The sequence below is a fragment of the Echinops telfairi genome, unplaced genomic scaffold (genome assembly GCF_000313985.2).
Source record: "Echinops telfairi isolate 266 unplaced genomic scaffold, ASM31398v2 ScPeMD7_7410;HRSCAF=8448, whole genome shotgun sequence".
NCBI lineage: Eukaryota > Metazoa > Chordata > Mammalia > Afrosoricida > Tenrecidae > Echinops > Echinops telfairi.
Genome location: NW_022111310.1, coordinates 26,192,377 through 26,202,112, shown reverse-complemented (window position 1 = coordinate 26,202,112; position 9,736 = coordinate 26,192,377). Strand labels below are relative to the sequence as shown.

Genomic DNA, 9,736 nt, shown 5'->3' with positions numbered 1-9,736 from the left:
AAAAAAAAAAAAAAAAAAGGCAGGGGTCGGGGGATGTCAGCAAGTGAGCCCAGAAAGTCGTGGGACTTGGATTCCCCAATCTTTCCGCCGCTGGGGGAAGGGAGGAGGAAGATGAGGCTGAGAGCGCGACCCCTTTCCCCAGGAGGGAGCTGCCCCCAGGTCGATGCCGATTCCCTTCGCCAAACCAACAATCCACTGCCACTAGTGGAGCCCGACACGACAGGACCCTATGGGGGCGTTTCTGGGACTGTTAAATAGGTACAGAAGCAGGCAGTCTCTCCTTCCTCCCTGGGACCCGCTGGTGGCTTTCAACCGTTGACCTTAGAGTTCTCAGCCCAAAGCCAAACGCACACCTTATCTAGGTGGCTGTTGGTGTCGATTTACTAGTCCTCCTTCCTGGGCTTCAGAATCCGCCAAGGGGCCTCCGCCTTCCTTTTACCTGAAATCCCTGTATCCTGGTAGGCGGGAGTTGGGGGTGGAGCCCTGGCTGTGCCGCTCCCCAGCCGGAGAGACTGTCCCAGGGGACTGCTGTTTCCACATCTGTGGAATTAGCACTGCGGAGCCCTCCCTGGAGGTAAGGAACTGCAGAAAGCCTTTCAGAAGGGGAGCAGAGGTTATGGTGACTTGGTCGCACGCTTCCTAAGGTACAGCAAACTCGTTCTCTCTTGATCGGAGTGATTTCTGGGTGTACTTTGCTTTCCCTACAAAATTGGGGGGTGGGGGTGATGGCAAGGTGTGGGCGGGAGTTCACTGCTTTCCATGTCAAGTGCTCTGGAAAAGATAGAGCTGAAAGAGGCCCAAGGCGATTGCAAAGTGTGTTTCTAGGAGGCTCGGGAGCCAGACTCAAGTGGCTTCCGAGAGCCTGAGGGACAGGGCTTTCCCCTCCTTACTTAAGACAGAGCTGGTCTAGTTCTGCCTTTGTCTGATTCTTCAACTCCAGCCTTATCTGGTCCTTTTTGAGGAAGAAACTGAGGTCAAGAGGTGAACAAAGTGACTTGGATAAGTTCCCCGAGTGGGGAACCTTCTCAGAAACTTATTTGGGTAAATAAAAACAGAACCTCTAGAGGTCAAACATGAGGGCTGGGGGGGAGGGGGGTGTCATGCCAAACTGAAAGGCCTATTACATTGTAAACTAAAGAATCTGAGATAGAAACCAAGCAATATAATCCACCACTTTTTTTAAGGGTCTAAGCCCTGGTGGACTAGTGGTTCTGCATTGAGCTGCTAAGTGCAAGGTCAGTTGTGCCCTAGAAGGTTCTGTGGTTGGCCTCGACTTGATGGCAGTGAGTTTGGATTTGGTACTATTTCATGTTTACATTAATTCCACCCAGGTGGTGGCTCTCTAGCTCTCGCGTGCGCTGGCTCTGGTGGTGAGCGACACAGAAGGTGCCTGGGCCTGCAGTTGTCTGTGGCGGCACTGTAGCTGGCCAAGGTAATCGGGCCACTTCTGACAGAATGGTCGTGGGCCAGGAGTGTTCTTTTTGCCTGGTCACGGCGGCTCAGCGCAGCCATTCTTCCAGCTCTTGGTACACAGTTCTGTAGTCTCCTAACAGGGTCCCGGGCCCAGCTTCTGATCCTCTATGAGGAAGGAGAATCCCATTCTTTGAGCAATTCCAAGCTCTTATTGGAACCCCTGGGTGCAAACTGATTGCACAATGTGAACTCAGGAAGAATTGGGGTGCCCCACAGCCAGCCTGAGCGCTTGCACTGCCCCTTGCTCAGCCGAGCCCCACAAAGAGAGCACGACCATCACCCACTCTCTCTGTGGGCTTCCTGCGATGCTGAGACATGCTGGTGGATCTTATTTGGGGGTCAAAGATGACCTCAATTAAGAAGCTAGTGAGGGGGGTGACTCTTTCCTGAAGGACTTTTGTTCCAGTTTTATTGGGTTCTTAGCCCTTATGGGCGATGACATCCATCATAATAACAACCATTTTTGGGTCTGTGTGTTGAGCCTTTTTCTAATTTTCATACCCCTGCCGAGGGGAAGTAGCGCGGACCCATTTTATGGCCTGGAGACGTCATGCTGCTTGCTCCCAAGCATTCAGCTATTAAACGGCAGCTGGGTTTGTCAGACTTGGAAGACAGCTTTCCCATTATGTTGCTCTCCTGGTGACTAGAAAATGACCAATGGGCAGATGTCATCAAGTCTGGGGGCGAGACTGTCCAGAGAAAATGGTCAAAAAGGAGAACTGGACTCTCTGGGATATATATTCCAGATGATACAGATATATTTGTAGTATGCATTATATTTGAAATGGTGTGTTTTCTGCGTGTATCTTCTTTGTCTTTTAGTATTTATCTTAAGAGAACTCTAATATTTTATTTTTTTTTTAATTTACACTGGGGAGCATGTGTAGCTTAGCAGGCTAAGCATTGGCTGCTGACCCTAAGGTCAATGGTTCAACCCTACCAGGCACCCCAAGGGGGAAAGATGAGGCTTTCTTCTCCCACAAGGATTTACAGTCTTGAAAACCTACAGGGCAGTTCCACTCTGTTCTATAGGATCAAATGGAATCACAGTGAATAGCAGTGAGTTTAGAGTGAGTGTTTTAAATGAAAGTATAATAATTTACATACCCCCCCCTCCAAATACACAAGTTTTAAGTGTTCAACGAGTTCTGACAGTTACTTACCTACACCAGTGTAATCACTGGATTCTTGGTAGAATGGTGGATTAGTGGTAGGCTGCTAACTGCAAGGTTGGCAGTTCAAACCCACCAGTTGCTCCACTCCTCAGGAAAAAGATGAGGCTGTCTGCTCCGGTAAAGATGTGCAGACCTGGAAACCCCAGGGAGCAGTTCTACTCTGCTCCATAGGGTTGCTATGAGTTGGTTTCGATGCAGTGGCAGTGAGTTTAATCATCATTCTAGAAAGTTCCAATTTCCAATGAATTTTGTTTTCTTCTATCCCCCCTGGCAACCATTTTCTGATTTTGTCACTATCAATTAATAGTGCATGTTCTTAGACTGCACATTCAGGAAATCATCTAAATGTCGCCATCCATGTCTGGCTTCTTTCACCATCATTTAATGTGTGTTGAGATTACTTTGTGCTTGTCCCTTAGTAGTTGCTTCATATTAGTCGCTGAGTAGTATTCACTGTATGGATATATAATTTGTTATTCTCCTGCCGAAAGGCTGTTGTGTTTAAAACTATTTTAAAAGACCTATTCTTGTATAGGTCTCTTGGAAATGTTTGCTTTCACACTGGAGTGAAGTTTCGGGTCATAGGCTGTACCATCTGCCTCTCCCACGGCAAATGAAGAGAGTTATGATTGATGAACACACAGCGATATTTGGTTTTCTCCATCTTCTTGATTTCAGCCATTTTTAGGGATTGGGTAGTGGTATCTTCGTTAAGAAAAAATTTTTTTTTTCAAATTGTGGTTTGGGTGAAAGTTTAGAAAGCAAATTAGTTTTCTGTTCAACAATTTATACACATTTTGTTTCATGATATTTGTTGCACTTCCTTCTTCCTGCCTGGGCTCCCTGTCTCCATCAGTCCTTCGTTCTTGTCCCTCCCTGCCTTCTGAGCTTGTTTGGGAGCAAATGTTGCCCTTTTGGTATTGTATGGCCCACTGTTCTGAGGATCACCTTCCTCGTGGCTGTTACTGATCACTGCCTCCGCCTGTCTGTTGTTTGTTTCTGAGGTGACCCCTGCCCCCCCAGGGCAGTTCTAAGGGCCACTGTCTCCGTGGTTCCACCAGATTAGTAATTTGGGTCTTTAAAAAAAAAATTTTTTTTATGATTTTGCGTTTTGTTGTGCAAGTTTCTCCCATTCTGTTCAGGCCTTCTGTGGCCCCAATCAGAGCAGCCAGTAATGGCACCACCTAGTTCTTCTGGTCCCATGGTAGTGGAGGCTATGTATGGTTCATTTGGCCATTGGGCCTTCAGACAAATTATTTGTGGCATCTGATTCTCCCCCACTCCGCCCACCCCCTCTCCTTTCCTCTGGACAGGGAGAGGACAATAACTACATCTCATTTATCCACTACAGTTCTACACAAACGGACATTGCCTTTATGACCTACGTGATGCCAGTTGACTTAGTTGGGTATCTTATTGGGATTTCTACTTTCCATTTTTCTGATTGAATTTTAAGACATGTTGGAGAAGGCAACATGAACAGGGTGTAGAATATGAAACAAGATGGTGGTGTAATTGACTACTGATGAGTCATGACCTGGGAGGCAAGGTACCAAATTAACTGGAACAGTGACTTATGAATGCAACTCTCTGGGCTCAGAAGAACTATCTGTGTTGCAAGTAAGGATCTGCTACCTTAATACTAAACCTATAAATATATGCACGTGGATCGTTTTCCCCACCATCATATATAAATATCTTTACATATGTACATGCCTGTATTTAGGCCTCTGAAAATGCCCTTTGCCTCCTAGCTCTTTCCTCTATTCCCCTTTACTTTCCTCTTGTCCCACTATCATGCTCAGCCTTCATTTGCATTTCAGTAATTCCTCTCAGTTACATTGCCCTTGATCAAGCCCTACCAGGCCTCTCACACCCTCCTCGCCACCAATTTTGGATCATTTGTTGTTCCCTGTCCCTGGGTTTGTTTGTTTGGAGAGAGCCTTTATTGTTGTAGCAATACTGATATATGTGCCCCATCTCTGGAGGACCTTCCCCCCACATCCCACCCCTTAGCACTCTGAAACTTGTTTCTGGGAGGGGCAGGTCCCTAAGGAGAGCTGTAAGGAGGTAAGTGGTGAGGGTTGGGGTCACCTGGGACCAAGGATCAACAAGGTTAGGATGCCTGAGCCTTGTATCCAGATGGGGACAGCAGGGGACACCTGGGTCTTGGGTTCAAGATTTGGCAATGCCTTGGGTCCAGAGCCAAGATAGGGTCTGGAAAAGCCTTGGTGCTGGGCTCAAGATACCTCGTATTTAGTCTCAGCTCCCAGCTTGGTGGCCAAGAGTGAGGGAAAGGTGGGTTTTACGTACGGATTAGGGCAGTTCCTCCCCGTCCTGAGTTGCAGGCTGACTCTGGTCTCCAAGGTCCCATTTTAGTGGCTCTGGCCTGGTCTCAGGTTCAAGGCGGAAGGAATGTGCTGGTCCCACAGGGCTGGGTGTGAGGGATACCCCAGTTTGGGACCCAGGGTTGGGGGGATGCTGATGCCCTGCTTTCTGGACTGGGAGAGGGCTTTGGGGCCCAGGTTCTGACCTGGGTGTGTGGTCCGGGATACAGATCCCAGGTCCCTAGGATGCAGCCTCCTGCTCTTGTCGCAGCGCTTCTAGTAGCAGCCCCATGGGCGTCTCCAGGCTGTTCTCAAGCTTGCTCTTGAGGTTGCGCAGGCGCAGTGAAGCGTGCACCGGGCTCCCAATGACAGTTGACATTCTTGGAAGCATTACGTCCAAAGGCGCAGGTGCAGGCAGAGTCTGCAGGCACGGTGAAGCTTGCCAGGCTCCATTGAGAGTCCACGTACTGCCCAATCATAGGCCCACCTTGCCTACACGAGCCAGCGCTGAGCGGCGGTTGAGGCGCGTGTCCTGGAGAGCAGAGATGTGGACCACCGTGCCCTTATCACTGCAGGCGCAGAGGAAGGAGAAGTGCTGGCTGAAGTCATGCAGTAAAAGGTGGCAGGTCCCGTGCCTCGGCACAGTTCCACCAGTTTCTCTTTGGACTGTGTGTCAGAAAGATGAGTAAGGGTGCCCTTCTGGGAGGCCGAGGCCACTACAGTGCCTGGAGGGTTCAGGGACACCAGGCTGTCTCAATGTGATGCGCGTGCATGGTAAACGGAGCGGATGAAGGACCAGGTTTTGTGCTCCCCAGGTCCACCAGCTGTCGACTCCTGCCCGTGTGTCCCGGGAACACGAATAGTTGTTTCTCCAGGCTGGGGCAGAGGTCACAGCCCCTTGGGGTTGTCCCAGATGTCAAACTCAAAGAGCTTCCGGGGATGGTCAGGGAAGGAGTACACATAAATGTGGTTCCTCAGCACAGTCACAATCTTGTCATGGCGCACGTGCGCCGCCAGGACTGGCTTGGTGAAGGTGAACCCCAGCACCGGCTTGTCCTGGGAGTCCTTGCCTTCTCGGGCATCATCCCAGATCAGCACTGCTGAGGTCTCGGGGAACTTGGGGCTGCTACCGCTGCCTCCCAGGGCCAGCAGCTTGGAGCGGTGTAGCATCTCCACCAGGCCCATGCTGCTACCTGCTCATGGTCTAGATGCCCCTTCTCCATTAGTGGCTCCACGTTGTAGACACGCATGCCAGTCTCCATGGCACAGCAAAAACAGCTCTGGTCTTGGTTGAAATGAAGGCTGGTCCCTCAAAGTGGTGCTGAGTCACGGTCCAAGATTGTTCTTTCCTCTGCCCCTCCCGGATCCCGGGTCTCATTGCCGCCTAGGCCAGGCTTACTGACCTTCAGTGTTTACATCAGGTCTTTCCTTTCCCCTACCGACCACCCCCTCCTTTCCCCCCAGAACCTTCCGTCCTGTTGTTTTCTCCTCCAGATTGTTTATCCCGCCTAGCTTATCTAGATAGACCTGCAGAGATAATAATAACAAAAACAATTCCCCTACCGACCCCCCCCTCCTTTCCCCCCAGAACCTTCCGTCCTGTTGTTTTCTCCTCCAGATTGTTTATCCCGCCTAGCTTATCTAGATAGACCTGTAGAGATAATATACACAAAAACAAGACAGAGCAAAACAAAGCAACAAAAGAAAACAAATTTCTCCTCCAGATTGTTTATCCCGCCTATCTTATCTAGATAGACCTGTAGAGATTATAATATGCACAAAAACAAGTCAGAGCAAAACAAAGCAACAAAAGAAAACTGAACAATGACAGAAAAAGAAAAGCCTGTGTATAGTCAAGGTCTGTTGGTTGACCTTTAGGAGTGTTTTCCGATTGAGTCTGATGGGGTGCCACAGCCTGGCCCCAAAGTCTATTTTTGGTATTCCTTCGGGGACTTCCTTGCTCGACTCCCCTTGCTGTTCTGTTGCATGACCTTGGTGTTTTGCCTCGGTGTGGTGCGGTCAGATAACGTGCAATTCCCACACCGTGTCTCCAGTGTTGTCCCCTGTAGGGCTGTGGATCAGTGAAGGATATCGTGTGTTATAGTGGGGCCTGCCATATGGTCCTCTCTGCGTTGGCTGCTCTGAGCAGGAATACCATCCTCAGGGCTTGGTGGGCCAGGATGTGCTCCACTCTCTTTTCCTCCACCTTTATTTGCTCCCATGTGCTCTGATCAGACATGTCCCTGAGCTGTAGCTTCAGTGCTGTCCTCTGAAGTTAATTTTTCTGGGGGTGATGTGTGGATGTGAGTGAAGTAAGTGAGTGGATGTGAGTGAAGTAAGATGAGAAGGTTTTGTCAATGACACAATTCTCTGTTGATTGCCTATTGCTCACAACTCATCAGGATGTGCAAAATTCTTCATCACATATAATAGTAGATAGATCATGTATAACCACTTTGGCTGAAACTACACCAAACAAACAAATTCAAAGCTATCGAGTTGATAGCAACTCATAGCAACCCTTCGAGGGTTATGGATTTGGCTGTAAAGTTCAGCAGTTTGAAACCACCAGCCACTTTGTGAGAGAAAGAAGAGAAGTTCTTCTCCAGTAAATTTTTACAGCCTCAGAAACCCACTGGGGCAATTCTACTCTCTCTGATAAAGTGTCCATGGATTGAACTCGACTAGTTGGTGGTGAGTTTAGAGTTTGAGTTAGAGCTTTGCACATCTGCAGAATTACCCACTCTACCCTCTGGACCGTTGAATCTATGACCTAGCTTGATCAAATCTACCTCTTCAGCATCTCCAGACAGGTGCACCTCTCTCCGCCTAGGCCCCTGCTGTTAAATGGCTCTAGTCTTCCTGCTCCAGTCCCACCTCCTCCAGTACCTTCTACCATGAAAATCCAAGTCACCTTTCCGAACCCCATACGGACTGGGTTTGTATAAAGTGACAGAGGGACAGCATTTGAACTCCTCTACCTTCATAAGGAGAAGAGAGAATCATTCTCAGCAGCAACTGCCCAAAGCTGATTCTTGTGAGGCAGAGGTTAGACGTACATGCGCTTGCCAAACTTGTAACCAATTTTGACACCCATAATTTCTCCTACAGAACTTTAATTATCAGAAATGTGTTGCAGTGTCCACACAAAATTCAGAGGCCATATTCACCATTATGGGGTTTCTTAGGGAATGGCTTAGGATACAATTCTTCAATCTTGACAGTCTTTTCTCAGCTGAACCCATAGGCAGGTCTCTCTCTGACTGTTGGCCCTGTGGTCTGGCTTCTGTCCTGCCTAGGCAAGTATTACAAAGTTCTTTTATCTCTGTCATCAATGCCGGGAACCATCCCATTCCACCAGCAAGCCTCCGGCCCAGAGGCTCTTCGCTCTCTTGCTCCATGAGTTAGTGCACCTATCACACTCTCCGGCTGATCTGGTTCTGCTGCCTCTGCTACCTCCATTTCTCTGCTACTGCTTCCTGACATCTTATGCGTCTCCAGTGTTACAGTTCCTTTTTTCTCCTGTGTCTAGGAGGTTCTTAGTTCAGGGATTCTGGGTCCAAAGGATGTGCTCCACTCCTAGTTCTTTTTGGTAGCGGTAAGGTCTCTACCTTCCCTCCTCTCTCATGGCTCCCTTTAAACCTAGTGGGATGACAAAACTGATCAACCCCCTTGTTAGGGTTCCATCCACCTTATTTGCATGGTCTCATCTTCACAAGGGTGCCACATACCTTATTTACATTATTAGTAAGCCATACAATTCTTTTTGTGGGACACAAGCTCCTCATTTGCAGAATCTCACCCAATCAGTGGGAATTAATGGAGCCCTGGTGGCCTGCTGGGTTATGCATTGGGCTGCTAACCACAAGGTTAGCAGTTCAAAACCATCAATGGTGGAAAAGATGAGGCTTTCTACTCCCATAAACCATTACAGTCTCAGAAACCCACAGGGGCAGCTGTAGTCTGCCCTATAGGGTCGTTCTGAGTGAGAATTAACTCAATGGCAGTAAGTGTGGACTTGAGTCTCTTTCCCAGGCCTATGAGGGGAGGAGAGAGAGATTCAGTGGGTATAGTCTCTTGTCCCCCAGGGATGGATAGTCATCAGCAATACTATCCTTTTCTCTCCCCTCATTTTAAATAGGCAAACATTTCTGAATTTCCCAGCGTTGCTGCATAAGATCTCTTTAGTGTTGAAGGACAAGGATGTTACTTTGAGAACTATGGTGTGCCTGGCCCCAGACATTGTGTTTCCAATGGTCTCATCTGCATGTGAACGTTGGACAAGGAATAAGGAAAACAAACGATGAATCAATGCGTTTCAATGATGGTGCTGGTGAAGAACATTAAGAGTTCCAGGACTGTCAGAACAAACAAATCTACCTTGGAAGAGGTAAAGCCAGAAAGCTCCTTAGAAGTGAGAATGGCAAGACTTTGACTGTAGCTCAGTGGTTCTCAACCTTCCTAATGCCACGACCCTTTCATACAGTTCCTCATGTGGTGGTGACCCCCAACCAGAACATTATTTTTGTTGAGACTTAATAACCGTAATTTTGCTACTGTTATGAATCGGGTGAAAGGGTCGTTCCACCCCCAATGGGGTCACAACCCACAGGTTGAGAACCGCTGCTGTAGTACTTTGGCCATGTCAGGAGACTTCAGTCCCTGGAGAAGGACATCATGCTGAGTATAAAGTAGATGCTCAGAGGGGGAAAAAGGAAAATCCTCAATGAAATGGATTGACACAGTAACTGCAACAATGGG

General features: G+C 48.4%; 1 pseudogene; it reads right to left on the bottom strand.

The window, feature by feature from the left end:
* Positions 1-5,286: 5,286 nt before the first annotated feature.
* Positions 5,287-8,072, bottom strand: LOC101639460 (annotated as a pseudogene).
* Between the last annotated feature and the right edge of the window lie 1,664 nt (positions 8,073-9,736).